We start from the raw sequence: 6,128 nt of genomic DNA on the forward strand, positions 1-6,128 counted from the left end.
CTGGTTGCATTTTCCATGCACTAGCTTCACACTGCTTCTTAGTGCTGTCTTCGTCACCTAGGGGTGATTAGTATTATGGTTTTTTTTTACTAAAGAAATGTAATTGGCTTAAATACTGCCCAAGTGATGATTAACAGCAGGTAAAAAACATAATACTAATCCCCCCCCCCCAGCACTATGAAGCAGTGTGAAGCTAGTGCATGGAGAATACAACCAGAACAGGAAGTGGAAAAAAATAAAGAGTACAAGATAGGAAAGGAATTAAAAACACAGGAAAAACACCCGAAAACTAAACAAAGAATAACCTGGTCTACCAGATTGTGACACTAAATTCAATTAAGCATGAAAACCATTAAATGAGCCAAAAAAACTGAATCAAATGCCACAAAATCTTTGCAATAACACGTTTATTATTACTGAATTTAAGGCCACTCTTGTGCACTGAAACCGCGCACGCACACACACACAAAGGCAGGGCTAGCTAGCTAACAGCGGCTGGTCCAGGACTAAACCTGCAGTATCACAAAGGAGTCAAGTCAAATAATGCTAAAAACAACTTAATAAAAAAAAGAAATCTGCACTTTGGCTTCTTGTTGTGTTCATTAGTCTCAAGCACGCGTCACTAACGGCATCAAAGAAGTAGTGCTGTGTGCCCTGCATGTCATCAGAAACTCAGGTTGGCTGAAAAGACCAAAGCAATCGAAAAGGAGTCACCGTGGAGAAGAAGCGTGAAGTCATCTTTGGTTTCACTTTCAACTGAGGAGCTTTTTCTTAACGATGAATACACACATCGTGGTAGTTTTTGCGGGTTGAAGAAAAAGAAGATCCGATCACGGTAACAGTTATCCCCTTTTTTTGAATAAAGATAAGATATGGAAGGAAGGATATTCAACGTTAAACACGCGACCCAAAGTAGAAGCAAGTAGAAAAGATCCCTCAAACAAAATATATACATTTTTTAAGTGAAATAAAATAAAAGTTGTGTTTTAACATTATAACAAATGTCCACAAGTTGTACAGTAAACATCCGGAACATTGTAATGACATGTAGAACACTGAATAAGCATGCTTGGGATAAAGACTGTGGATCTTTTTGCATGTGTCAAAATGTACAAAAAAACGAAACAGAGATTTTTTTTTTTTTTTTTTAAAGGAGCTTTTTCCCCAAATCAATAAAAAAGGTCAGGCTGGATAGTAGAAGTTGAACTGGAAAAGTTGATGTTGCTGTTAAAATTGAACATCAACATCAACCTGCTTTTTATCAGATTTCATTGTTGCTTTTCTCGTGGGTTTTTGTTGACAAAACGTCAACACAACAATGAGATACAGTGGAACCTTGATTTACAAACTTGATCGGTGCGTAAATAGAGTTTGTATAGTGAAGCACAGTTCTCCATAAGGAACTATGTAAATATGAATAATGCCTCGACAAAAGTCCATATTTTAGTAAAGGTTTGTACACAATATATAGTGATATACAGTACTGTATATCCAACAAACATAACAAAGGGGTGATGGATCAACTGTGTGTAATAAAAAAGTCAAAATGAAAACGCGCGCACATAGAAGTCACTATGGTGCCCACAAAATCACAACAACCCTTGACTTAAACAACCATATTGCTACAATAATAAAACATTTTTAAAAAGTAAAACACACACACATTAACAATGGCAGAGAAGTGACGAGAAAGGAGGGAGAGAGAAAATAAACGGGGCCGGGTAGGGCGGGAGAGGGGAGCCGTACGTCTCTGCGAGTTTGTGCTTTGGAAGAGCGAGAGGCCACTCGAGAAAGAGAGAAGAGATACAAGAGGTGGGAATCTTTGGGCACCTTGCGATTTGATTACAATTCAGGAGCTACGCTTCAATTAAAAATCGATTATTAATTCATCTTTAATTTACTCTTAGTTAGGGCTGCAACAACTAATCGATTAAAATCTATTATTAAAATAGTTGCCGATTAATTTAGTCATCGATTCGTTGGATCTATGCTATGCGCATGCGCAGAGGCTTTTTTATTTTATTTTATTTTTTTATATATATATATATTTTTTTTTAATAAACCTTTATTTATAAACTGCAACATGTACAAACAGCTGATAAACAATAATCAAAATAAGTATGGTGCCAGTATGCTGTTTTTTTCCAATAAAATACTGGATAGGATAGAAATGTAGTTGGTCTCTTTTATCCGATTATTAATCGAAGTAATAATCGACAGATTAATCGATTATCAAATTAATCGTTAGTTGCAGCCCTACTCTTAGTATATTGATGCAGTTTTACAGTTATTGATGTTTTACTAAATTGGCATTTATCACTTGCAACTTTTAAAAGTAGTGTATTTATAATAAGAAACAGTGAAATTAATTCCGACATTTATTAAACTATTGAGAATGTGTGCAAAACTGAAACATAATTGTCCTAAAATAAATGAGGTAGTCGGATCTGTAGGTGAGGTGGCTTGCTGCAGTCAGGACAATTTTTTGAACTGTCTGCACTATTTACAATAAATAAATCGATTATCGGTGTTTACTAATCGATTTTATAACCGTCCATGTCCGAATTGCGATATATCTAAAAATAGATTATTTCCCCCAACTCTAAGAGATATACTGTCTTCTTCTCCGCTGTGATATAAATGTGTTCTGTCATCTTGTTCCAGAAAAGACCGGCTTCATCACAACTAAAACTTGACATAGTTACTTAATATGCTGTGCTGTGGTCATGCTTGTGAGTGCAATAAATGCACTCAACGCAATCTTTTCAGTCTGTTGAGTTTTCCGGACTCGTATCGAGTTAGCAGAATGGGCAAAACTTGTCAAAAGGCAAAAAAATGTTTCGCCCTGCTTTCTTGCCTGAATCAAGTGTTTGTCCACGGAGACATATTTGAAAAATTACATATAGAGGGGTTCGTAAATTGAGGTTCACTGTATAAGCAAGGAAATGCCGCTTACCTAAGGATTAAATACATGTTTTTGATTAATGGCAAACATCAGTAATGTTTGTAGTTGAGTTTTGCTGATGTATTGCAAAGAGGCTTAGGAGGAAGGTCAGTGTGTGTTTTTTGTCATTAATCTTTTTTATTTCATTAATAGAAATTGAAAAACAAAAAAACAAACGATTGGTTTATTTGAATTTAATAATAGAATGCAGAAAATTTAATTAAAAAGCAAAGAGTTTTAATTTTTTAGAGTTGAGCAATAACATTTAAAAATGGTTTGATTTTCATTTAATATTTTGTATAACACAAATAAAATCCCCAGTAAACAGAAAAGGAAAAACTGACCTAGACGGACCAAAAGGTATGTTTTTTTTTTTCATATTGTGACACCGAATCCGGAAGTAGTGATTTTAAAGACAGGACCACGAACTGGCTTGTAAATAATACTGTATAATAGTGTCATACGGTGCGTGATTAAATCCTTCTTAGCCTCCATTTATATGTGCACACAGATTACTCTATATGCCGGTCGTCGTCGTGCCATGTCTAAAATAGTTTCAGTGTAGGGCTCCAAATACATTTCAGCAAAGCACACAGGTACTGTAGTATCCCCGCTTTTACTTTGAAAATAAAAACTTCTGTTGTCAGAATATGAAAAAACATTTTTTTTGGTCTGTTTTCCTAATCTCTTTACCAGGGATTTGAATGTTTATCATATGAAATAAAAATTAAAACTAAACCGTTTTTTATATTTACAGTAAACTCCGGACTGGAAGCTGCTACTTTTTTCCTACAGTTTGAACCCTGCAGCTTATAAAACAATGCACTAATTTATGGATTATTCTTCGCTGATAATAATGCAAATAGTTTAAAAAACACAAAACAAGCAAAGACACTAAACAGGTGTGTTGTTTGTGCTATGCCGCCATCTTTTGGACGAGTTCGAGTGCGTTCAACCGGAAGTAGAAGTGCTGTTTCGTCTTCCAGCCATCCATAGCGTATCTATTCGTATTAATTCATCATTCATCACCCCAAGCAACATTTGTATTTTTTACAACTAAAACAATTCCCATGTGTGATGTCGTCCATAGGAGTGTTTTCACGCATATTTGTATGTGTTATCGTAATGTAATGACGCTAGCGTCGTTAACATTAGCGAATATGCGAACACGTAATAACAGTATTATAAACTTACAATTGCATTCCTTTTGCATTGTTTCAGTTTTGTAAATTTACCTACACGTCACCGTGGAGTTATTGAGTCCGTTTAGCTGATTGGAGAGCTAGCTGGCGCAGCTCGTAGGTCCATGACGATGACTTCTGCTTTGTTTTAATAAGCTGTTTTACCGCCGTGTTACAGACACCGTTTAGAAACAATTATGGTATGTAAATAAACATTCACAAAATATTTCTGTGTAATTAACTCTTTTCACTACGTATATATCTGCGGCTTATAGTCCGGTGCGACTAACATATGGGAAAGATATATTTATTTTACATTTTAAAAAGTTATTGCTCTTCGACACTAAAAAGGAAAAACGTTTTGGTTTCCAACTTTCCTTTTTGTATTTTAAAATAAATCTCAAATAAATCAGTTACTTTTTGTTTTTCAGTGTCCACTGAAGAAAATAAAATTAAATGACCAAGACATGCACAGACCGAGGAACAACAGTGAGAAATGTTCGCACTCGCAGGCTCTCAGGTCAAAGTTGAACTAAAACGATTTAAGAGTTGTGTACAACTTATGTTTACATTACAAAACATATTTGTTTGTGCTGCCAAAGCAAAGTAATTAGCATGTGTTTTAAAAGGTGGACGATAATATAATAAACACAAGATGGCAGTAGCTGCATTTGTTACAAGTATATGTATGTTTATAAGTTAGCAACATAAGTCTTTAAAAAAGTCATAGGCGGATTTTGATGAAAATTTCAGGAAATATCAGAAATGGGATAGAGAACAAGCGAGTACATTTTGGGGCTGATCTGGATCACCATGTTGTGCCCAGCATTGCAGACGCTTGCTAACTTTGCTCAGCGCTTCATTATTTGTCTCTTTGTTAGCAACATCGCTCAAAATGTTATTGACAAAAGCTTCAGGGAATGTCCAAAATGGTGAGATAAGATCCTCTGTGAGTGATTTTCTATTTAACATCAACTACTCATCAGCACTATTAACGCTGACTGAGCAGTTTGCCCTTAACAAGTACAACATTAGTTGTGTTGTGCAAACTACCTGTTAAGTGGTCAAAGAGCTACATTTTCTCTTTCCACTTTCTCATGCACTCCAAATCATTATCCTATTTAAATAGGTACAATCGGTTTACAAACCCATCTATTTGCAAACTTTGCGATTGACATACTTTTAGACCGAGCCAAATATGCCTCCGTGTGCAAACCTGCGTCTCTGTGTACGAACGCTTCAGTCAATCTGTTTGTGCCCCGCCTGTAGGAAAAAAAGCAGGGCGCTGCATTTTAGTGAGGAGGCGGGCCCTCCATGTGTCTTGCTACACTACTCAGTGCCTTTTTTTCTCCTTTTGACAAGTTTTGTCCATTTTGCCAACTCACTTAGTCCAAAAAAGGACGACAAACCGGCGTGGAAAGAAGGTGGAAATTGTGTACTATTTGCAAGTAATACACAATAATGGCGCTCGCAAGTATGAAAGAATCGTTGAAGCAGGCTTCGTACATAGCAAGTTTTACTTGGATTCATCTGGAAAAACATGCCACAGCAGACTTATTTCACAAGGGGGAAAAAACATGACCTCTCCCCTTCCTTCTCTCCCTCTGTCTGCTGCTTTCTCCTCAGGTCCTTGTCAATATGAATATAAGGGATTTTACTTTCTTTATTTATTTATTTTTAAACAATATAGTTGTTAAAAAGTTAAGGATTTTTGTGATTTCTGATTGTTTGTGAAGGCAGCAAAGGAATTTCTGTGTGTTCAGCTTGTTAACGATAAAATTGATCCATCACCTCCTTATGTTTGATACACAGTACTGTATAGCACTTTATATTGCGTTCAAAGTGTACAAGCTGTCACTAAAATACAGACTTTTGTCCAGGCTGGAACACATTATTCATATTTACATTGTTTCTTGTAGAGAAAGTTGCTTCACTATACAAACTTCGATTTATGAACCCTGTTAAAGAACCAATTAAGTTTGTAAATCGAGGCTTCACGGTAC

The 6,128-nt window shown here is 35.8% G+C and overlaps 1 long non-coding RNA gene across 1 annotated transcript in view; it reads right to left on the minus strand.

Annotated features, from left to right (window-relative positions):
• Positions 1-390: 390 nt before the first annotated feature.
• Positions 391-6,128, minus strand: part of LOC133636162 (uncharacterized) — a 9,419-nt gene continuing 3,681 nt past the window's right edge. Inside the window, exon 2 of the long non-coding RNA XR_009822181.1 lies at positions 391-6,128. This exon is cut by the window's right edge and continues 902 nt beyond it. This is a non-coding gene — a long non-coding RNA (uncharacterized LOC133636162).

The sequence above is a fragment of the Entelurus aequoreus genome, linkage group LG20, assembly GCF_033978785.1.
Source record: "Entelurus aequoreus isolate RoL-2023_Sb linkage group LG20, RoL_Eaeq_v1.1, whole genome shotgun sequence".
In the NCBI taxonomy this organism is placed as follows: Eukaryota; Metazoa; Chordata; class Actinopteri; order Syngnathiformes; family Syngnathidae; genus Entelurus; species Entelurus aequoreus.